At 42.2% G+C, this 24,748-nt stretch overlaps 1 long non-coding RNA gene across 1 annotated transcript; it reads right to left on the bottom strand.

Moving 5' to 3' along the window:
• Positions 1 to 506: 506 nt before the first annotated feature.
• On the bottom strand, positions 507 to 21,491 carry LOC109489121. The gene is made up of 4 exons (XR_002142067.2): positions 21,408 to 21,491; positions 18,443 to 18,648; positions 6,488 to 6,583; positions 507 to 1,546 (listed from the first exon to the last, which is right to left on the bottom strand). It is a non-coding gene; the product is annotated as an uncharacterized LOC109489121 (long non-coding RNA).
• Positions 21,492 to 24,748: the final 3,257 nt, after the last annotated feature.

Raw genomic sequence — 24,748 nt, 5'->3', positions numbered from 1 at the left:
TATGGTAACTGGTCTGTTAAGACTGTCTCTACTGGGATCACTTTACATAAGTTATTGTTTTTCTAGAAAATTACCCATTTCACCTAGATTTTCAAATATTTTTGTATAGAATTTTAAGAAAAAAAAGTCTCTTATGTTTTCATTTTAGATTTCCTCTGCTTTGACGGTTTTCCCCAACCACCCACTGCTACCATTTCTAATTTAGTATGTCTATGCTTTCTACCACTTTTTTTAAATTAGTTTAGCTGGTGGTATGCATTTTGTATTGGTTTTTTCAGCCCTGAGCTTATTTATTAGTTCTACTCTTTTTCTATTTTCTAACTCATTAATTTCTGTTTTATCTTTTTTGATTTCTTTCTTCTACATCCATTTGGCTTACTTCATTGTTCTTTTCTAACTTTTTGAGTGGGGTGCTGGATCCATTTGTTTTCATTTGTGTTGATAGAGGTATTTAATGCTAAACTTTTCCTCTATTGATTGCTTCAGCTGAATACCATAGACCCGATTATTTGTATTTTCATTATCATTTTCAAGAAATTCTATAATTGCATGTGATCCTTCTACCTCTGACCAACAGCTGTTTATTAACATGATTGGTTTTTAATTTTCAGCTGAAGTGGTCTTTGTTTTTCTATTTGCTAATAATTATTAGTTTCAGTTGTATTTAATCAAAGACTATTCTTTCTGTTATTTGGAATTTACTGAGGTTTTCTTTGTGGCCCAAGGTATGGTCACTTGAGAAGAGGCTGTTTTCTCTACTACTGAGGTTTAGATTTCCACACAGACCTCTAAGAGCTACCTTACTGGTTATGAGTGTCAATCTCTGATATCTTTACTGTTTACTTGATCTTGCTGGGATGAGAGATATGTATTTAAATCACCTATTAGTGGCTTTCTATATCCCCTGCATCCCTGCATCTCCAATTGTTAGTTGCATAAATATTAACAATTGATAGGCTTCCTTGTGAACTGTTGCCTCTAACCTTTCTTTGGCTCCATAATGCTTTGTGGTTTGAATTCCACCTTGTCAGATATCAAGACTGCAACTCTACTTCGAGGTTTTAATCTGCATTTAATATTTCTGTCCATCCTTTTATTTTTAACCTCGGGACCTCTTGTTTTAGGGGTATCTCTTGCACACAGCAGAATGTTGGATTTTGCTTTGTAAGCAAAACTGAAAATCTTTCTTTTATGTAAGTATTTTGATATGATTGGTATGTTTGACCTCAACTCTGTCACCTTTATCTTGTGACTAACTTTTAATACAATTTTTTATCCCTGTAACTTTCCTGCTAAGTTTGTCATCCCTTTCCTGGGTGAAGTTTCACATGGTTCCCTTTTGTTTCCACCACCCTTCATGCTGTTTTTGATGCTATTCTGTAGTTCACACTGATCATATATCCACCTTGTGATCCTAAAACTTGGAAACCTTCTCAGCCTGTTAAAACACTTAGAGTCAAAGCATTAGTCGGCTGCAGTGTGCTCCATCACGAATGAAGGAGTTGTTTGGAGAGACTCACCCAGCTTGCTTGACATAGGAATGAACCTAGAGTTTGGAAATTAAAAGACAAAGGGTGTTAGGAGAGGACAGCAATGTTTCTGGAAGCATTTCCCCCCACTTAATGAATTACTAGATTTGTGGCTGCCCAGCCCGTTTGGGTAAGTCTTTCAGCATGTGGACTCAGAAGTGTCATGGGCTTGCGCCACTATATCCTCGCTGCCCTTTCTGTGAACTGTGACACTTCCTGTCACCAGTTTATTTTCACTTCTCTCCTGGCAGCTGTCCACTGCAGTCAGCATGCATTTGAAATCATTTGCTACTTACTTGAGAATTCACGCTAGGGAGAAAGGGAAGAAAATAACCATTCCTGGGGACACCACATCGTCATGAATTTGAAAGAAAAATCAACCTTGCAGAAAGCTCATTTCCACCTTTTTTTTTTCCCACCCAAATGACTGTGGATTGAGGACCCAGATAATGCCAAATAAAGTGTAGGAAAAGGGAAAGAAAAGTTCAAGTCAGTTACAGGGAGGGTGTGGGGTTGCCATAACGAGGCTGCAATGTCTTTGGGAGCCCCGCTCCCGCCATGCCCCCCTCTCGCGGCTGCTCTGGGTTCAGTGCCCACTGACCACCACAGGCGGAAGGTGCCTGTGCTCAGGATTTTCTTAGTATTTTCTGGAGAGCTTTGGTTTGGTCTTCGATGTGTAAGTTTTGTTGTTTGTAAACTAGAAACAGGAAGCTGAGGTTGGGTGGGAACCTCAGAAGAAATCAGTATGTTAGTGGTCATTCCAAGAACTTGGGTTTGAACAGTCTTGGGTTCAAATCATAGCTCTGACACTACCTGTGTGACCTCTTGAGCATCAGTTTCCCCATTTAAACAACTAGGAATATATTATCATAGAGGGTTTCAGTACGTCTTAAATGAATTAATGTAAGTCAGTGGTCTTCAAAGTGGGGGCCCCAGATCAGCAGCAGCAGCATCACCTGCCGATCTGTTAGAAATGCACATTTTCAGGCCTTAGCCCAGGCCCACTGATCCAGAAACTCCAGGGCTTAGCCCAGCAATCAGTGTCCTGAAAGGCCCTCCAGGTGATCTCCTGCCCACTGAAGTTTGAGAACCACTGGTATAAATAAAGCATCTACCACAGAGTCAGCAACATAGTAAGTCCTAGATAATGGTAGCTCTGAGCATTGCTCTTATTTTGATTTCAGTCTAAATAAATTTGATTGTGCCAGAGTTAACTCCATCCTGACTTTCTGTGATGTGCTTACGGGAGACAATGAGGAATCATTTTTTCCAAAGTGAGCTGGAGTTGGATTTCTGTCACTTTCAACCAAACAAGTCCTGACGAATATATACCAGAAACAGAGGCTCCCGAGCAAGGATCCAACCTGTGTCCCCCACCCATGTTATACAGACGTGGTCCTATCTGGGACTGGTAAAGCAGGTACGTGGGGGGCCTATGGGCATGAGAGACGAAAGTGATCCCTTTAATTGCCTCCCATCTACCCATTAGGATGGGGCCCTGGAAGCCACCAAAGTCCTTACCCTAAGAATTTGGAATTGGGATGGAAGGAGAGTTACAGTCTCTGACTGTCTAGAACTGCTGTATATGAACTTTGATACACTGGGTAACTTTGTTTCTGCCCCACAGGCCAAATATAGAAGGAGCCGGTGTGCAGTGTAACTGTCACAGAAGCCCAGACTAAGGCAGAGCAAGAATTCCCTAGGTTTATGCACATTTTCCACTTCCCAAATCCACCCTGCCTTGACCCTTGGTACATTTCTGCTCTTTAATTTAGTAAGATATTCTTGAATCTCAATAATAAATTATCTGTCTTTGCTTTTAAAGTTCAAGTGTATTTCTCTTACTTGCCTCCAAAAGAGCACAAACGAATACACAATCAAATGTAACACAGTCTCATGTGCAGAACTCCTGCACGAGTACAAGGGAGGGCACAGTGTAGGCATTACACCAGGTTTACCCCCATTTACCCAGTTGGAATATAAGACATGATTAGACTGGAAAACAAAACCATGCAGAATAGAGAGGAGGGAAACATTTTGAATCAGCATTATGTGGATGGATAGGCTCTTAGAATAGCACTGGGGAGACCAGATACCTGGGGAGGGGGGGGCACCTAAGGGTGACTGTGACAAGGCCAGGTGGGAACGTGGGTAGGATTATGACTTAGGAGGTGTCTGTAACTCTCCTTATGGATGAAAATGAGAAATTTTGAGCTACTGCAGCTCCCATGATCTAGCTGGCTGGGAAAACCACAAAATAACTATTAGCTTCTATTTCTTGTGAACTTTTTGATTCTTCCTCAAACATCAAGTCAGCTTTGTGTGACCTAATAGAGATGAGCTCCTTCCTGATCTAGCCCAAGCCAGGAGTTGCTGTCACTGAAACAACAGTCCAACAACCAAAACGTAATTATAAAATCTTTATCCTTCTGCTCCCCCTTTCAACACCATCGGATATTATGGATACTGTTTAAATAGCTCTTTATATTTTGTCACCCATCCATGTCCAGGCCTCCTTGAAGATGAACTCTTACCCTTGGTCAGATGACCCAAACGCCCCTGCCTTCCAACTTAGAAGTAGATGGTGGTGCTCTATCTTCCTGCCTTGGCTTCTGTCAAGTACCAGCAACTGGGTCTTCTGCCAACTCCCTCCTTCATCCCTCTCATGATCTAATTTTCAGGCCCCACCCTTCTTGGTCTTAGTGTTCCTGAAATTCCACGAGTTCCCATTCTGAGAAGGCAATTCTTTTACTTCTTCATTCATTTATTCGTTCATTTATCTTTAGTCTAAATTACTTGTTGCATAATAAATCATCCCCAAAATTTGTGGCTTGAAACAGCAATAGCCACTGATCATCTCTTATGGTTTATATTGGTTGGCAATTTGGGAGTGGCTCAGTTGGGCAATTCTGGCTTAGAGTCCTTCATGAGGTTGCGGTCAGATATTGGCTGGGGCTGCACTGTCTGAAGGCTCAGCTAGGGCTGGAGGATCCAATTCCCAGGTAGCTTGCTCTCATGATTGGCAAGTTGATGCTGGTTATTGGTTAGAGACTTTGTTCCTCTCTACATGGGCCTCTCTACAGCACTGCTTGAGCGTCCTTGTGACATGGAAGCTGGCTTTCTCCCCCAGTGAGCATTTCAAAGGTGAGAGAGTACCAGGGAGAAGCTGTATCTTTGACAGTCTCAGAAGCCACACAGCATTACTTCTGCCACATTCAATTTGTTAGAATTGAGTTACCAACAGCCCACATTCAAGGGGAGGGGAATTAAACTCTACCTTTTGAAGAAAGGCACATCAAAGAATTTGCAGACATATCTTAAAATTACCAGAACCACCAAATATTTCCATGGAAATAAGGGGGGAAAGACTATAGTTCCTACTCCTCTTTATTCAATATTGAATACCTATAATCAGGGAAAGCAACAGGATTCAAATCCTGTACCAATTCTCACATATTGCTAGTAGCTTCCAGGGGCATTATGTTGCAAAGAGTTCTGAGGTCTTACTCAGGTCCAGTAGGAAAGATTGCCATGGTTGATTAGCGATGTCTGCCATAAACATCAAAGCAGAGAGTGCTGGTGTGTGAGTCAAGTGTTTGTTACTTCTGTGGCATGTGTTCAACCTTGTGATAGGGACAAATGTGAATATGGCACAGGCCCAGCTCTCCAACTGTTTACAGTCTATTTATTAAGGACTCTAATGAGTATTGTGAACTACTCACTGAATTCCATTCATCCCTTCTTACACAGTGATGGAACTGTAGCTAGACACACAGCTGCCAGCAGATACATTTCCTACTCTCCTTTGATCTTAGGTATGGCCATGTGACTATGTTTTCTCCAAAGTAGAAATAATATATGCCACTTCTAGCCTAAATGCTTTAACACTAGGCTATACCTAGGAGATGACGGAGAAAAATATGGAAGGAACCAAGGTCCCTGAACAACCATGTGGTGTATAGCCACCAGCCAACCTGAAACCTGTCCTAGACTTTCACATGAGAGAGAGTTAAATGTTTTTGTTCTTTTAAGCAACTGGTCCTATGGACCTTTTTCTTACAGCAACTAATATAATGAACACAGATGAGATAGATAATAAACACTAGAAAATCTTCACATAGTACATAAAATAAATACACAAAAGACATCATAAACCCATGCAAGGACTAAATGAGTCCTACAGAACACTGGTGGTACTTTCAACAGCAGTAACACCTACCTGTAAATGGTAACGACTCCTAGAATTGCTGTGGGGCTTAAATGAAATCATACCTATGAAGTGCTTTAACCCAGTGCATGAAAATAATGTAAATGCTTGAGAAAAATCGGCCGTTTTTTCTTATAAATTAACTTATAAACACTGGATCACATTCAGGCAAAAAAATGTATACACCAAACTGTTTTTTGTAGCTAAATGCAATTCTGGTTCATTATTCCATTTGTTTTCAGGTGCAGGTCTATTTCCTGACCATTAATCCGTTACCTGATAGGCAAGCGGGAGGACATCTAAGGCAAGAAAGCTACTGCACAGCACGGATGTGGCCTCAGTTTCTGAGGAGTTCAGTATAGTTGTAAAATTAAAAAACCAAAACCATGAAAGAAATTTAAAGCATTAGAAGTAAAATCAATTATTCTAGGCCTGGGCCAAGGGAGTCTAAGTATCGGACATGTATCAATATTTTTGAACAGAGCTGTTGTATAAGCAGTAGTTTCTCCATGACAAGATGCACTTCGAAGAGAAACACACACTACGCGAATACACGATGGCGGAGAATGCCCCCTCTGCTTCTCAAAGACCCCTCGAGAAAAACGGCACAATGCAATTATCAGGAATTATATGCTTGGTTCTTTCTCAGCATCAGGAAGAAATATATTATTTGTATATGCAATATACATGTACATAATATGTAATATTATCATCCATAATTAAATTGTTAATATCTCCAAAGGAGCCCTACCTTTTTTCCTTCTGCACACTCTTTTGAGGCCTGGGACTTCCTCCAACAGTCAGTGGGCTAATGTGTGAAAGCTTCGGAAGCGGCTGGAGGTCTCAGCTGTGGGAAATGAGACAAAATATATGATTAGTTCCTGCCCTCACTGAGCTTACAATCTTACTGGATGCTCACACGGGGAAAAAACAAAAGAAGCACACACAGCTAATGAACGGTTAAAATACACAGCCCAGGCTCAGTGCAGCTGGAGGCAGAGAAAGGATTTCTCCTTGGGAGCTGGGTTAGAACCATCAATTGTTAGTGCTAGAAGGGATGATGGACTTGGTATTGGCTTTCTTCCCATGGTTAGTAACTGCTAATTAGTCCAATTCCTACGCATATTCCATAAAAACATACATTCCAGAGCCAGGTAGAAAGAGATGAAAATTCACTGCAGGTTGTTTTCTGACTGGACAATGAGAGGGATTTTTTTGTTTGGGGGTATTTTTGTTTTGTTTTGTTTTTGGAATGGGGGTTGGTAAGAAGAGGGAGATGGGTAGTAAAAGAAAGGAGAGAGAGGACTTTTGTGTCCCCCTTTCTGGCGCAAACTCAGAATGCCCCCACCTCACCTCCCTTTTGACTTTGGGTTGATTCTACTCTAGTCTCTATTCAAAGAGAATCAAATGAACATATTTAAAGTGTCACATAGCCTTCCAATATATTTGTTTTTACTTGTATATAAACTATCAAGGGTTTCTCACTGGGATTTGAAGCTTTCAGAGCTCCCTTCCATTCCAAAGATGGCTTTGTCTTTTGAAAGTCTGAGAAATATCCCTTCAGTTGTATTTGAGATGTGAGAGAGTCAAGTTAGGGTAAAAAAAATTTTTTTTTAGCTTAAAAAAATTCTCAGACATTTTTTGCTAAGCCATAAATCAACAGTGGTTGAATTAAAACAGATCAAGCTTGGCTTGGAGCTAGACCTCCATGAGGTCTCTGGCTAAGCTTGAAGGGAAAAAAAAATAAGTTAATACTTTTTTAAAAACCAACTCCTGTGCATGTCCAGCTGGAAGAGAGCAAATCCCATTTAATGAGAGCCGGCTCTTCTAATCGCCCCTACATTTGTATCTACATAGCATTTCTGTGTGTTGGCCCAAACCTAGTTTTCTGTCCCTTTCCTTACACATACACCAAGACAAGGAAGAAAATGGAGCTGATCAGGAGAATCCAGAGCCCACATTTAAGACAGTGTGGCTTGCCCAGGAATTGGTACCTAATCCTTAATATTAAATTCGGTGAGAACATAAATATTGGGTCTTTGGTCCCTGGCTTCCAAGAAGTAGCTTTCAGAAAGAGCCATCCATGATGGTCCACTCCCCAAGACAAAATGGCTGAACCCTGGAAGGATGTTATATAGGAAGCTTAGCATCTCTCTTTCTCCTCAGTGGGTCAAATCTAATGGAAACATCTTTGTTTTCAAAGCTAAAAAACAAGCAGAAAGTCATTATGAATGATTTTCAGAGGCAGCAACTGCACAGAACCATGGCATCAACTGTTTTGATCACAAATCCTTTGAACACCTCTCTGAGTAGCAACATAAAAGAAGTTTCCAGAGCCACTGAGTTTTTGAGGATGCATATTATTTCCTAGGCACTATAAGCAGTTGCTTCTGTGGGTCCACAACCTTGAACTTGTATTACTTAAGTAATATAAGCATTCTATAATTGTATATGATTTTTTCTTGTCTTCTTTCTTTTGTAATATTATCATCCATAATTAAATTGTTAATATCTCCAAAGGAGCCCTACCCCCACCCCCATCTCAAGTTATAACCATTAACTGATTTGCCTTGCTTTCTTTTTGACTAACGTAATGAGCAAAACAGTTATTTCATGGGCAATTGAAGTCCTGGAAAGCTAAAACCCAGAGAGATACTTCACTAATGTTTACATAGGACAGACAAATATCTATTAGACCTAAAAATCTCTAGTGGATTAAGTTACAAACATAACTATAACAACATCACAAAGAAAAGGAAAAAGTCTAAGTACCAAAAAGGTGTATTTAGTCTCCGATCTTGACTATCAACCTGTTGCTTTGGCTCTTTTAAGCAAAGTTTCAAAGGAAAAGGTCTTCACAGACCATGTTAATACACTATTTAGCCTATGAGATATTAACCTTATTTACCCTATAAGATGGCTAAAAGTTACAATGACTTTAAGGCACGTGCTGATTCTTTCTTGGTTCTCAGAACATCAAGTCTCTGCTAACTTCTTTCTAAAACTCAACGCCAATCTTTTGTGGAAAGTTTTGTATCTTTTTTTGCAGCTGCTCTAACTTTTTTTTTTAATAGATGATCTTTTTTTTTAAGATCTTATTTATTTATTTATTTATTTGAGAGAGAGCGAGAGAGAGTGGGGGCGGGGCAAAGGGAGAGAGAGAATCTCAAACAGACTCTGTGCTGAGCACAGAGTCCAATCTCACAATCTTGAGAGTTGAAATCAAGAGTCAGATGCTCAACCAACTGAGCCAGCCAGGCACCCCTCTTCTCTAACTTTTGTAGTAGAAGCCTACAGTATTATTTTATTTCCATAGTTTCTGATTCTCTTCCTCTAGCTACAGAGATGTGTACTGCAACCAGATATGGAATCATAATCTGCATGTGTTAAACACATCCATTCACCAGTTCACAAATTAAATGTATTTCAAAAATGTGTTGTTTGGGGGCACCTGCGTGGCTCAGTCATTAAATGTTTGCCTTCAGCTCAGGGCATGATCCCAGGGTTCTGGGATCGAGTCCCACATTGGGCTCCCTGCTCTGCTGGGAGCCTGCTTCTTCCTCTCCCATTCCCCCTGCTTGTGTTCCCTCTCTCACTGGCTGTCTCTCTCTGTCAAATAAATAAAATCTTTTTTAAAAAAATGTGTTGTTTGTAACTTCATAGGCTTTTCCTCCCTCAAAGACCATGTTATGAATGACAAATACAGTCTAAATGGCTCTTAGAAATGCACTGCTATTATTATCAAGCTTAATGATAATATAAGTTGCTGTCTAATTTCCAATTATTTAAGTTTGTTATTTATTTAAGTAATCTCTACACCCCGCGTGGGGCTCGAACTCACAACCTGAGATCCGCTCTTCCAACTAAGCCAGCCAGGTGCCCCTAATTTCCAATTATTTCTTTGTGTTACACCTGGCATTCCAAATTTTAACTGAGAAATTCAGACACAGGGATGACATCTTTCCCAAGGCAACCCCAAAAACTAGAAGAGGGCCTCCACCCCCAAACCCCACCCCCAATGCCCCAGTAGCGAAAAGAAGTTTTTCTAACTCTGCTCCTCTTTCCAGATCAGAGACAAAAGAGGAAACATTATAGTATCGTGGGTAAAAGATAAAAGTAATGTCTAGTTTGGCTTCACACGACCTGTGGGAGCTTTGGAAAGTTATAAAACCACTGTGAACTTCTGTTTCCTCCTAATACTTCCCTCTGCCCTAAAATGAAGATAGTAATATCTATTCACTTGACTGTTGTAAGAATTAAGTGAGATGAGGTATAGAATGCCCTTAACACAATGTAAGTGCGCGATGAATAGCAGGAATGATTTTCATCCACCTGGTCCCCTCCCACGTAGTCTCAGTGGTGGGAGAGGACTTCATTCCCATCTAAATTCTTCCAGTCCCTCCACAATGAGTCAGGTGCCCACCCCAGACCCCTGTACTATCTTTGCAGTGAACCTTCCCCCAACAACTGCAAGTCCAACATAGATTTCTTCAGGTTAAAATAAACAAACAAAAAACACTGCTTGTGTTTACAAAGACGGTTTGGTAAGCCACAGCTGCCCATCCCTATTGCCAATCAGTTCCAGCCACAAGCCAAACTGACAGTAAATGCAGGACCCTTCACCAGACTGTGGAGTAGGGGGAGAACAGGGAGAAAGCTGCTGGTCAGATCAGTTTGGCTTTCTCAAAAGAAAGAAAAATGTTGAGATTGGCACATTTGATGATGGCTAAAAAATAAACATTTAGGTCATCTTAACCACATTTTAAAGATAGATTCTGGTGCTGGGTCCATTTTAAAAATAGTATCAAGATATTGTCTAGACCAGTGTTTTCCAAACTGCAGAGTACAATCCATTAATACAGTATAAAATAAATTTAGGGAGTTACTATCAGCATTTTTTTAAAGAAATAGAATAGAATAAAAAATAGAATACATCAAACAAGGTAGCAGTTTTGAGTCTAGTTTCACGAAACCGGGTTCAAACATAAAATATATTTTTTTATTGAAGGCTGCAGTAAAAAAATTTGAATGCCACTGATACGGACAGATTCTTCAAAAGGACTGTTTTCTTGCTAAAGTATTATCTACATTGAATAATACTGGGCAATTCAATTCCCAATTTCAATAAATTGAAATACAATTTATTTTGAAAGTTCACAGAACCAGAAAGTACTGCTCCTGCAAACACACACACACACACACACACACACACACACACGAGAGAGACAGACAGACAGACGGACAGACACAGACATCAACAATTTGAGTTCTAGCCCAGAAAAAAAAAAAACTGTAAACTTTGTTAGATTCAGAGTCTTCAGGGTTCAGTTGCCCAGGACAGACTATCAAGTCAAACAGAATTGAAATGTACCAAAAAAGTAAAGCAGATGTGGTTATAAAAATACTGGTCCAAATGGAAAGGATTATTTGGTATTTTATTTAAAGATGGAAGATGAAATGATCCCTACAAATGGGAATGATGGGTGGGGGGCAAATAGTACTTTTTCCAATAGTGCCTGGTACATAGTAAGTACCCAATAAATATTTTTAAATAAGTGAAAATGACAATGTTACAAGGATAACCAGCCATGACTTTCAGAAAGCATTTGTGGGAGGAAAAAAACCCAACCCACAACTCTTGGGAGGTTTGACCGATAAAATGACATTTAGTAAGAGTCAATGGAAAACAATGCTCTGAGTAATTCTATATTCTGGGTCTGAGAGAGAGTATCTGTCCTGGTTATTCTCTAAATTCTACCCACTCTTGCCCTGCCCAATCCATTTTCTACCTTTTTCTGCCCTGTTCTGTGTCCTGGGATACAGACCCCTTTAGGGACTGCATCCTCTATCTCCCTTGGCCATCTGGCTTCTGGTGGGGTTTGGCGAACGGAGATTAGCAGGTGAGATCAGCAGGTGGGAGGAGAAAGAGGTCAGGGTATTTCTTCTGCTCCTATTCTGCTTGAGCATCAGATTCTGGTGGAGGCTGCATCCCTCCAAGGTTGTGGTTCCCACCAGCCCCCTCTCAGGCTCCAGCTTCACCTGCTCTCCAGTAACACTGGCTCCTCCTCTCACCCCTCCAGGCTAGGAGGTGGTACTGGATCCCCACTGTTGCTAGTCTCTAGATGTCTCAATTTCCCTTGTCGATTCCCTCAGCCTGATTATCCCTCTAGGAAGTGGTCATTTCCCAAAAGTCCCCTAATTTGAAACACAGGGGGTCAATTCTGTTTCCTGCCTGCGCTCTTAGAAGTCCTATACCTAAAGCATATAAGATTGGCTTTTTTTTTTAATTGAAGAAGGGCACAAAATATATCAGCCAACAACTTTTCAAAGCACCATTCCACCTATCTTTAATAAATGAAGAGGCATTCTAAGCTCCTGAGAAGTCTCAGAGTCCTTGTCAATAGTGTTTAGTCTTACAGAGAACTGTGAGCATTTCAGTGGGTAGGCTTCTGGTTGGTTGGTTTCTAGATAAAGAGAAATGTCCTCCGATGAGACACGAGACACGAGGGTTGATAAGGCCAAACTGGAATAGTTGTCTGGAAAGTGTTTCAGTAGGAATATTCAGGCCTCAGGGCAGGAGGAAGGAGGAGTTTGATGAGTAGGGAAAGGGGAGAAGGAATGGGTCTGGCTTCCTTGACCCAGAGTTTCCACAAGGAATGGAGAATGAAGGGATAACGTTTAGGACAGCATAGCAGGCAAGGAAGGCAGAGGCACAGCTATGAGAAGCTCCTGGGTAGAGACTGAGCAAGTCCTAAGCTGCAGCTTCGCGAAAGCCTGACCTGGCTGCAAAGACACCTCTCAGCCCCTCTCTCCCTTTGTTCCTCTCCCCTAGTCTCCACTCAACTATCTCATTCTTTTTTTCTAGCTGCCGGATGAACTCAGTCACCCTCTTTCACCAATACTCTTTTTTCACTATTCCTGGATTTGTAGACTTGAGTATTTTCTAGAGTTTTCCTTCTAAATTAGCATGACTAAGGTGATGGGGAGGTTGGTATGATCAGAGGCTAGGTACAGACCAAACAGTGCAGAAAGTCAGCAGTCTGTGCCCAAGTGCAGGAAGACACACCAGGGCAATGTGCCTTCTTACTAGTGCAAGCGAGCTTCCTGAGTCCAGGGACCACATCTGTCTTGTTCATTGCTGTCTCCCCAGCGCAGAGCATAGTACAGGGCACATAGATTTCAATGAATACTAATGTAGTGCACCATGGTGTCAGAAACCAACCAATAGTTTGTCTAAAACATCTCTGGGCTAAGCAATGAACCTAAAAGTCAGGTGGGCAGACTCTAATAAAAAGCATATTCCCCTAAAGTTAAAAACGTTGTGACTCCAACATGATACGCTTATGCCCCAACTTGAAATACTTCACCAAGAACTGGAGCCTCCACTGGGGAAGTTCCTTGGCCCTACAGGGGCTCGTGTGCCCCCTACTGCCCCTCTCCCCAGATGAAAGGGAGCCCATCTGGCACATGCTGTTAACCAGATGTGCTGCAGGAACCAGCATAAAGGTCTCCCTGTGCTCACAATTCCTGTCTAGGAAGTCAGAGAACTTTTGGGAAATGCAGAGAAATGGCCAAATTGGTTTGCCATGGAATGTATAAACCCAACTGACCCCATGATTGGATTTCATCCTCTGACCACAAGAGTGCCAGGCAAGGAAAATGACTGAAGTTTTCCCCATCTAGGGCTGATGAAGACAAACTGATTGACTTTAAACTTTTAGGTTTTAATTTGCCCTTTACCCAGATGGGCCCTAGGGATGGACGGAACCATCCTTCTCCCCTGAAAATTGGTTTAACTTTTTTCTCTCTGTTTTCTTTGAAGGTGGTATTATCTGATGGAACTTTTAAAATGTAATACATACTATTTTTCTAATTATAAAAGAAGTACATACTTATTGTAGAAAGTTCTGGAAGTCCCAAGAAAATATTTTTAAAATAACATCTAAAAATCAACTGCAATCCCTCCACCCAAGAGATAATCTCACAATTACAAAATTGACATTTTGGTATATTTCCTATTGGATTTTTTATAGGAGTATGTGTGGGAACAATGTGTATTTTTTTAAATCAGGACCAATATTTTTCTAGCATAAATTACCCTGTTATAAATAAATATTCTGGAACATAAACTTTCTCTACACCTCTGTCTACATTTCCCCAGGCCTGATTTCTAAAAAAAGGAATTAGTGAATCAGACACATTTTTGAGGCTCCTGATACTTGCATATTGTTAAATTGCCCTCCAGGATGGCTGTACCAGTTTTTGCTTTATCTGGTGGTATGATTTTATTTTTGGAGGAAGTTTGCTTTCTTCCCTCAGAGTGTTCTATGTGTTAAGATTCTAGGGCAGGGTAAGGCTATTGAGTGATACGATCCATCTGTGGTAGCTGATGGCATCCTACACGGACTTTTCTCCACTACAGGTGAAGAGGTGAGTTAGACCATCTCAGGAATGTTTCCACCCAAGAGTCAAAGTCTGTGTATGCAGGAGTCCTCAGTCTCCCGCCCCTCTCAGTCATTCAGGTACCAAGGGATTTTTGGCAGGGGGCACTATTAATATGTATTTCATTTATTATAAGCACCAGTATTTACAGCAGTATTTATAATGTCAAGGGAAAGGCCTTGAGGTCTGGTGCTTGGAGAAGGCAAAAACACTTCCCATGGAAGGTCACACAGTAACAGCATTTGGGTGTGTCCAGATTGGGTAATGAATCCAGATTTCTCAATGTGGAAGCTATTTAATGACTTTGGGCTATCCTAACTTCTTTTTTTTTTTAATTTAAATTCAATTAATTAACATATAACATATTGTTAGTTTCAGAGGTAGTGGTCAGTGATTCATCAATCTTATATAATACCCAATCTTATATAATGCTCGTTACCTCATGTGCCCTCTTGAATGTCCATCACCCAGTTACCCCATCCCCCCACCCTGGGCTACCCTAACCTCTGATTCCCTTTCTATGTTTGAAAATTTCTACACCAAATGAGCTTTGGAACATGCATTTTCTTCACCTGAAAGCCAGATACTTCGTTTCCCAGCATCACTTGCAGTAGGACAGGGACATGTAATCCAAGCTGGGGTAAGCAGATGCCCACCCCAGACTCAGATTGGGAGCTGCTGACTCCTGAAGCAAGATAAAGAGAGCATTCTTTCTGCAATAGCAGAAGAGGCAGGAACAACCAGTTTCCAAATGGTCGCAGTGATGGCAGCAGCTCCCAGGGTCCAGGGCTGGTAGTCCTCGGAACAGTTCTCTGGTGTGGGTTTGGCTACAAACCTTAGAGCATTTGTTCCAAGCCTGTTCCTGCCCTGTTTTCTAGGCCTGTCCCCTAACCCTCCCAGTGATTCTGTCAGCTCTTTGATATCATTTCCACAAATTCCTTTTCTGCTTAAATCAATCCGTTGCTTGTAACCAAGAGCCTTGACTGATATATTAATAGACTCTTCACGCTTGGTGTGCTCACCTATAAAATGGGATTATCAGTGCCACTTCAGAGCACTGAGATCAGGACTAATGAAAGAGCACACGAAGGCACCTAACCTGACACCAAGGCACATAGTAGAAGCTCAAAATACAGTGGATTTTCACCACTGTTTTCAAGTTTGGGACGCTCGGGTTACCATGCCCACAGAGATCAGAATGTGTTGGGGAGAAGAAAAAAATCAAGCTGTTTTAATCTCACCTGTAAATATCATTATCATCATCTTGGGTATAGCAGTCCTTTCTCTGTGCCCTTCTGCATTCCCAGCAGCATACTCGGCAACTCACATACATTGCCTCTAATCCTCACAACACTGCAGATTCTCACAACATTTCCATTTTACAAATGAAGAATCTGACACTCCAAATGGCTAACAAACTGCCAAAGTTATCCCAAGGAATCTACGCCCAATGGAGCAGATACTGGAGAAATTTTGCAAAGTTTAGAGATTTCTCAGGACAGAAGAACTTGAAATATAGCCATATTTAGACATCCATATATGACCAATTCAACCATTCTGACCATATCAGAACTATTAAATGGTTTGACTGCGATTTTGGAGTTGAAACCCTGACCAAGACTCCTGGGAGTTTAGTCAAGGGGCCAAATAACTGTGCCTCCATTTAGACCTGAGAGTCTCAATGGGTGTGGGATGGTGTTTATCAGAATGATCTTGCGAATTCTTTCAAACCACACATACCTGCCCTCACTACCAGCCCAAAGGGAAGGGACTGAGTGGCTACACAAGAATATCCTGAGACCAGTCTCAGATGGCTTGCAATTTAGGGAAACACATGAGATTTTTTGTCATGAAGACTCATAGTCCAGCTTTACTGTCTCTAGGCGCTAGGAGAGAAAAAAAAAATCTCAAAGGTCAAAAATAAAAATACTAGTTTCGCACAGTGCAGCTGGAGTGACATTGCAATGACAGGAAAATGTAAACTATGTGAGAGAGGGAGAGTCAGACATGCACACAGACAAGCTCTTCTCAAAGTGGGAACTCCAGAGCTCCAGGTGTCTGCAAAGAGATGCCAACCCCCCCTGCAAAGGCCTTGTGCTGCTTGCAGGTCTTAAAAGCCAGGCTATACTTTGGCTTCTGAAATGAAAAATTACACCAAAAGAGATGCCTGATTTTTATTAACTATCTTAAAAGGAGTCTTTCACTAATTCTGGGGAAGATATTTTGCTTGAGTATTTTCCCACTTTGGCAAATACAATCCAGAGGGGCTGGATGGAAGGGGTTTTGCCCTGGGCAAATGGTTGAGCCCAAAAACCCTGCTGACTCCAGGAACAATTTAAAGAAGAGGGAAGAGATTTCCTTGAATCAATATGGTGAAGCCAAAATAAATGGCTACTCTGGTTCTCTTGAAAAAACACTATTGCATTACTTCACAAAGAGATCTCTGATGTAAGGGACCAGACAGCGTACTAGGAGACGCTGGGTCCGGAGTCAAAGAGACTGGGCTATGGCCTCGAGGCTCTGAAGCCGGTGACTCAGCCACCATGTGGCAGGAGCCAGGGAAGGGGTGGAAGTGGCTTTGAACAGGAGCCACCCTTCACAGCATGTGAACAGATCTGGGTTTTGACAGATTAAAGATGACTCCTGCAGATAGGGCAGGAGTGGGTGGTGCCAGGGCACGCACCCAAAGCTCTCCGTCAACAGTGGCAAAGCAAAAACACACATGGACAATCCTGGATCCACAGTGAAGATGTTGGAAGGAAATCTTAGCAAAAAGCCAGAACAAGAGACGGGAGCAATAAATCAGGCCGGGAGAAAGTCTGAGTTGAAGGACGCTGCTGCCTCGTCTATCACTCCCCGGCCAGCGGAAGCACACGTGGGTCCCAGCCGGCATTGACTCTAGCACCCTGCCAGTTTATTCTGGCTCCGAGAAAATGAGAACATCTTGGCTAAACATGTTGGGGGCAGTGAGTGATTTTCAGTAAAATAATTTTTCCCCAAAGGGGAACTGAAAGCCTGGGGCCTCTTCCATCAGGCAAATGCTCTAACCATAGCACGGTGGCCCGGTGCTGAGGCTTACTGGGACAGTTCTCCTCTCCCAGAAAGCTGATGGCAAAGAGAAAAGCAAGGCAAAAGAACCAGTCCCCATCTCTCAGAGATGTCTCCTTGGGTACCACACTGCTGATTAGAAACAGAAAAATTAATAGTGAAATGCTAACCAAAACTCCCCAGCCACTATAGTAGAGTGGTTACAAACCTAAGATTTATATTCAGGCCTCTGAACCTCAATTTCCCCATCCATATAATAGGTGCTATAGTCTTGCCTCATAACGTGAGGATTAAACAAAGCACAAGATCTGACTGTGGCAGCTGAGATCATTCACAGTCACTTCAGAAAAGCAGTTTTCCAGGAGGAACAGCAGTTCATGGGAAAGGTGTTCCATTCTTTGAAATACCTAAGTGAATGGCCCAAGAAAAGCAGGGAACAGTTAACTTACTAGTTGTGTGTTGGGAGAAACAGACGGGAAGGGAGGAAGAAAGGGAGGAAGGGAAGGTGAGATCTACTTCATACTTTTCAGACTCTGCCTCCTGTAATCTGCCCCTCACCATGAGGTCAGAGAGACCTTTATAAACCCAGATCCCCTCTGACCAGATTTTTCCCTGGTCCAGAATTTGCACTGGTTCTCCACACTCTAAGGAAGAAGTCCTACCTTCCTTAAACAAGGGCCTATACACTAGTAATTCCCTCCCAGTCGTTTCAAGAACTACCTCCAGTGGTTCTCATGCAGGGTGGCCCTGATTCCCCTCAAGCCCCTCTCGCTCTGGGGCTGCTGGAAATGTCTGGAAGTCTCTGGTTGTCACCATGGGGTGCTAAGTAGGGAAGGGACATAAACCCCGTGCAGTGTAACTGAGGAGTGGACAGTGTCCTCTAACAGTCCCGGCCAAAATGCCAATAGCAGCCCTGCTAAAAAAACAAAAAACAAAAAAAACGAGCCCCTCTGAGTCTTTGTCCCTGCGGTGTCCCCTGCCTAAAATGTTCTTCCCTTCACTCCATGCCATTGGACTTTCTCATCCTCAAAGGCCAAGTTCAAAACTGATCTCCTCTAGGAAGACCTCCAGGACCCCTGCGCTCCCCCAAGGCAGAACTGACAGCTCTCTCCTACACTCCGCTCTGACTGAGCCTTTGCAGGACCCCTATTCACACTGGATTAGTTGGCACATTTGCCCCCCACACCCTGACACAGTGAGGCTCAATTATACATACTGAGTGAAGGAAGGAAGGATGACCTCTAGTTCTTTTGCTCATCCATGAGCACATGGAAAAAAATTCTGGAGGGCAGGAGTCCATCTTCTCCAGGAAACTGCATGGGAGTCTTGCAGGGTGAGCTGTGAAAACACATCGCTACCAGCATTCTTCAGCTCCACTGCAAGCCGTGTTGCTGAGATGTCTGCTCTTCTCTTGACTTTTTTCTGTGAATTGAATTATTTTTTCTGGGTCATTAAAAGTTGTTTGATTTGGTTAATACCTTATTTATTTAACAATAGATTCCACGCTGGAAGCCAAGTTCAGGAACTAGGAGGCAGGGTTGCTATTTCTTTGATAGAGATCTCCTCGGCTCCAGTAATCTTAGTCCGGGCATGCTCTAGGAAACAGACTCAAATTGAAAATTCGGATTCCTCAGGGAGGTGCTACAGTGGTGGAGACAAACATATAAATAACTATATGAAGCAGAAGGCTGTTGGTGCTGAACAGAGGGACAAGCACACAGTTAAAACAGAAGCAGTAAATAATACGTGGTGAATAAATAGAAACCAGCAATCAGTTGAGAACAGAGGAGACAGCAGGGACACAAGTTATTCATATAATGATCATCTTTGTGTTAGCTTAAGAGGCAGCCCAAACTGTGATTATGACATTTGATTATTGTCTGACATTAGTTAGTTGCCAGATTCATATCCTTCAATCCATTGTGCACTGTGCCACAGGTTAATATTCTGGAAATATACTTCCAGCCTCCTCCCCCATACTTAATTTTCAATAGCTTCCTATAATCCACAGACCAAAGCCCTTAGCCTGGCATCTGAGGGCCTCCCTGAGCCCTCCCGGTGTGAGCACCAAACCCTCCTTCCCAGCCCCTGCACTGACCTTCCACTCTGGGCAAGGTTTTGCACTGGTGGAGAGGCCCTGTCACTTGTGTGATTTGATCATACTGTTCCCGCTTTCTAGAATGGCTTCCCCTTTCAACACCTCCATATCCTGCCTTTTTAGCTTCAACTTCCCCTACACTCAGTTGCTTAGATTCCCAAAGTCAAATCCTCCCAAACTGCACAGCTGATTTTTTCAACCTGGGTCAGAGTTTGGCAGCCCTCACGGCCAATCAGCTCTGGTGTAAAGGATGGATTGCAGGATCCAGACACGGATACCATGGGCCACTGCCTTCAGCACCACCAAGCAGGCTCATGTCCCTGAGAATGGAATAGAAGTTGAGAGGTGCATAGCAAATTGAGTTTGTTTTTCATATTTGCTTTTCTCATCACTGACAGGTTTCACAAATGATCCTGAACTTAATCAGTCCATTAAAAAAAGAACTTTATTCTTTTTTGCAAAGTCCTGTTGGATGGGAATCCAGGTTCAAAACCTTGCCATCTCATGGCTGCAGAAAGTCTCCTGGGACCCACCTGGCCAACGATGTCACCTCAGGACAGCCTGGAACTTCTCAAATCCATTCCAGAGCATGAAAGTACAGACCCAAGCTATCTTCCTGGTAGCCCATGGCTGTCCACAAAGGCAGCCATTTCTGTCCCCACCACCCAAGGACTCAAGTGAAGACCCCCTCCCCTTGAGGCCCAACATTAAGGGAGCAGGCTCCCAGACCATCTCTGCCACCTCATAGCTGGGTGCACCCAGTTACATCATTTAACCTCTGGACCTCTGTCTCCTCAATTGCAAGCTAGAGATCCTAGCACATACCTAGCAGGACTGTTGAAGGATTACAAATAGTATATATGAAGATACTGATGCAAAGAAGATGACAAGTTACTGCTAGTTATGGTGACCTCTGAACAGCTTTTGGGGATTGGTCCTAAAACTAACAGAGAGTAAAATCCATATAGGCAGGTAAGTCACAGGGACAGAGCAGAAATCCACAATGAGTGAAAGTTGGACTCTTTCTGCATCTGAAATGCTGCCCCTCACCTCTATTCCCTCCACTCAAACACCCTAAACTCAGCCTTTCCGAAGGCTGTGCAGACCCCTCAGAAGTCTTACTTCTTTCCTGCTTTCCCACACATCTCTCTTTGATTCTGGAGTCACTGCCATACACACTTCTATCCCTTGAGAGCCCACACCCCCACTCCTCTGTTCTACAGACATGACCAAGAGGCACAGACCAGACCACAGCCCCCATTTGCCTCCTTCACCCCCTAGCGTCTCCCCTACAGCAGTCTCTTTCTCTCCCCAACCAACATCGGGCTGACGGATGCCCATCGTTCCCCTCAAGCGCATTCTCCATAAACGCTTTCTGAATGAACAAAAACTCCTGTCATTATCCACTATCTTACAAGTCCTTAAAAGAATGCCACCAACTCCCTTCCTGTACTGGCCTCATCAGGAGACACATAGCCCCACTATGAAGGGCAGGTCAACCAGAAGCCAGGCTGTCAAATCCATGCAGCCCAGTTCACCCAGCCACAAAGGCAGTGATCCCTGCTTCCCCTTCCAGCCTTACACCCCAGGAAGACAGACCACCTTTAACTAGGTCAACCAAATTCAGTCTTCACTCTACCCTCTCCACCTTTATTGTTGCAGTTCTCAGTTGGAGGCACTGAGTTTATTGTGATGATTTATGTCTGGAAAATAAAACAATGTTTCACCGATTCTTGACTGAACTGGACGAGACCTTTTCGTGTGGAAAAGCACACTGGTAAGGACAATAGGATATCATTATCTGACTGTCTCTACTGGGGGGTTTTTTCTAAGACGTATCCTGAGCTGGCTAGAGCAAAAATCCTGGCAACTAAGAGAAAAAAGTCAGAAAAGAGGGAAACTGCTTTCAAAAAGCCAGTCTCATTTAGCTCACAAGGAGCCATCTGTCACAGGACTTGACCTTCTCACCCCTTCTCTTCCTCTTTGCATCCACAAATGACCAAGCACAGCTTTCCTCTCCTGGCCCACAGACCAACCTCTTGGTAAATAAAGGGGAATAAACAGCTGCCGTATGAAAACTCACCTTGCTCGGACCGGCTCCCTTGCCCCAAACTGTCTGCCTCAAGCTGTCCCTTCACGTGTACACGCTGCACTGTAAAAAACAACGGAAAACATGTTTCCTCGTAACAAATGAAGAAAATACTGATGCGCCATGAAGGAACGCCCCGTGGTATTGAGGACACGCAGGGAACAAGCTGAAGGACACCCTAACCCAAGGGAGTTTGTTATCTTGTTTGCTTTACCCCTGAAGGCAAAACTGCACAAACACAAGGCTTACAAAATGAGGGGTTCTTGAACTTCGTGTGTATGTGTGTGTGTTTATTTGTAGGCAAGTGAAAGCACAACATTATTCTCATTCCTGTGAAACTTTCGCTTCACCTACACTTGTGTAACCAGGTCAAATCAAGCCTGAGTTAAATGAGAACATGGATTCTAACTTTAACAAATACATAAAGTCATGACCCTTTTGTTTTGATATGCTGCCGGTTCCAGACAGGCAGAAAAGCCACCACTAAAACCAAGAGGTATACAAGACTTCACAATTTATTAAGAAGATTAGCTGGCCTTAGTTTGTCCGCTAATGATTAGTCACAAATGTTCCCTTGGAAGCCTCGGAGGTCAGGTAATTCAAAGAACAGTTGGTTTAATTTTGTTTCCCTTTCTTTTTGATGTGTTACTGTATGCTGTAAATTAAGGACTGTTTCACGTACACCCGTTCCTAACCAGATTACATACAATAGGACAAGCCCACCTTAAATATTGTATGTTTTTTCACTTTCCACTATATTTGTAGAACTGCCTGCTGTGAAATTACAAAGTTCATGGTTCAGCTGAACTTTTGAACTCAAGTGAGGATTTGACACAGCAAAACAATCTAAATGAACCCAACACGAAGTTTTCATAGTCGAAACTGCTTTTCAGCCTATTGTCTGGGGTAATTGGGTAGGAAAGTTCTTTATTGATGTTGTAAAAACTACCAGTTTAATAACAGGCAGAGGGAGTGGAGAGGAGAGGAGTGGATGTATCTTGGAGCGTCTAAAATCACACTTCTTTGCAAATTCACTGAACTCTACCTGACCCCATGAGGAAGGTCTCCCCAGGATAACCCACCAACTCCGGGGTTTGCGACTGAGTGGCTGCAGCCTGCCACTGCTCAATACCTCAGAGCAAATGACTTCTCAAAATGCTACATGAAATGATAATAATATTCATTTTTAAATCATTGCAAGAAATAGTAGCCACTACAACACATCAAATGTCTACCAAGTGCCAGATCCTTTACACGTATTTTCTTTCATTCAATTGTCACAAAAACGGAATGAGGCTGCTACTACGGGTTCTATTTTGTAGATGAGGTAACCGGTACCGGAGAGGTTAAGCAATCTGCCCAAGATTACACAGCCAGAATGTGGCCTCTCTGTGCCTCAGTTTTCTCGTCCGCAAAACAAAAATGTTGGACAAAGTGACCTCAGATTTGGGGTTCTGGGTGCTGGATTAGGCACATAGAACAAGTGCAAAGGGCAAGTTCCATGTAGAAGACAGAGAACCTTCTGTTCACGGTGGTTCATTTAACTCTCTCACAACCAGTGAGGCAGGTAGGGTGACCCCCACTCTACTGAAGAACTGAGTTTCGGTGGGCTAGTTGATTCGCAAGATCCCACAGCTGGCAAGAGCAGTGAGGATAAAATCCCTGACTCTAAAGCTTATTCTCCCTCCTACCTCTTGACGGCAAAGTCAATGTGATGTCATTCAGGTTTCCTTGCTTCCACATCCCAAATTTTGATTGAGCTTGAGAGTTAAGGGTTGGCAGGCTGAGGCTGGGAAAGAAGGTTTGTTTTGCTTGACTAAATGTCTGATTGATTCCTGCAGAGTTTTTATTTTAAAACCAAAACATCACCTGCTGGATGTGGGAGCAGATGTGCCCAGAAAGCCCTCCCGCAGCATGGTGCTAAACTCCTGTTACCGGTACATGCCCACCACCCTGAACGAGGTAACCAAGAAAGTCTGCTGGACACCGACCATTGAGATAAGCTGCATAAAATGTTTAGTCTAGTCCTTTAGTAAACACTTAACAAAATTACGTATGATTATATTTTTATTATTCCGCCTCTGAAAATAAGAACATCGGCACCCCCACTCCACACCCCAGTCACATGGGGTCCAGCAGGCTTTCTCTCTTATGTTCTACATATGCCTCTTGTAAACAAGTTTGGCTTTTAATTGAATGCTTCATCCATTAATATTTAATGTAATTACTGGTTTATATGGGTGTAAGCCTACCATTTTACAATTTGCTTTCTAAGTTGTCCTGCCTGATCCATGTTCCTTTTTTTTTTTTTTTTTTGCCTCCTTTCATGTCTTCTTTTGAATTAATCCCACACTATTACCACACCAGTCCTACCATTTTGCTTGGAAATATAGACACTTAGACTAATTTTTAGGGGCTACCCTACAGATTATAACATGTACCCTTGACTTATCAAGTACTAGTGTTATTTGATACTTTTACTCCTTTCCTATTAACCCCTCCTATACCATGTTATGCCATGATTATGTATTTTAACTTTATCTATATAGATGACCCTTATATAACACAGGTTTGAACTGCACTAGTCCACTTATACATGGATTTTTTCAGTATATATATTGGAAAAATTTTTGGAGATTTGCAACAATTTGAAAAAATTCAGACAAACCACATAGCCTAAACAGACCAACAAAATTTAAGAAGGTTAGTTATTATTACTAGAATACAGTATCTAATACATATAGCATACAAAATATGTGTTAACCAACTGTTTCTGTTATCAGAAAGGCTTCCAGTCTACGGTAGGCCATTAGTAAAGTTTTGGGGGAGTCAAAAGTTATGTGCAAATTTTCAACTATTAGTGGGGGGCAGGTCCCTGTCTCTACTCCCGCATTGTTCAAGGGTCAACTGTATTTGAACCACTCTATATATTACGATGGTTTATATAGTCAATATTAATTTAGATTTACCAAATATTTGCCTTTTTGTTGCTCTTATGTCTTCCTGCATCTCTGAGCTTCCATCTGGGATAATTTTTTTCTCTGCCTAAAGAACGCCATTTCATATTTCCTTTTTTGCAGTCTGCTGATGATATATTTTCTTAACTTTTGTCTGTCATTCTTAAAGGATATGTTTTGAGGTTTAGAATAGTAGGTTGGCAGCTCTTTTCTTTCAGCACATCAAAGATATAATTTCACTGTTTTCTGACTTCCATTGTTTTATTGCAAAGTCATACATTGTTGCCTTTGAGAAGTTAGATGTTAGTCCAATTGTTGCTCCTTTAGGTAATCTATACCCTTTCTCTGGCTGCATTTAAGATTCATCTTGTCTTTGGT

Source organism: Ailuropoda melanoleuca, chromosome 6 (genome assembly GCF_002007445.2).
Source record: "Ailuropoda melanoleuca isolate Jingjing chromosome 6, ASM200744v2, whole genome shotgun sequence".
NCBI classification, from domain to species: domain Eukaryota; kingdom Metazoa; phylum Chordata; class Mammalia; order Carnivora; family Ursidae; genus Ailuropoda; species Ailuropoda melanoleuca.
This window is presented reverse-complemented; position numbering and strand designations above follow the sequence as displayed.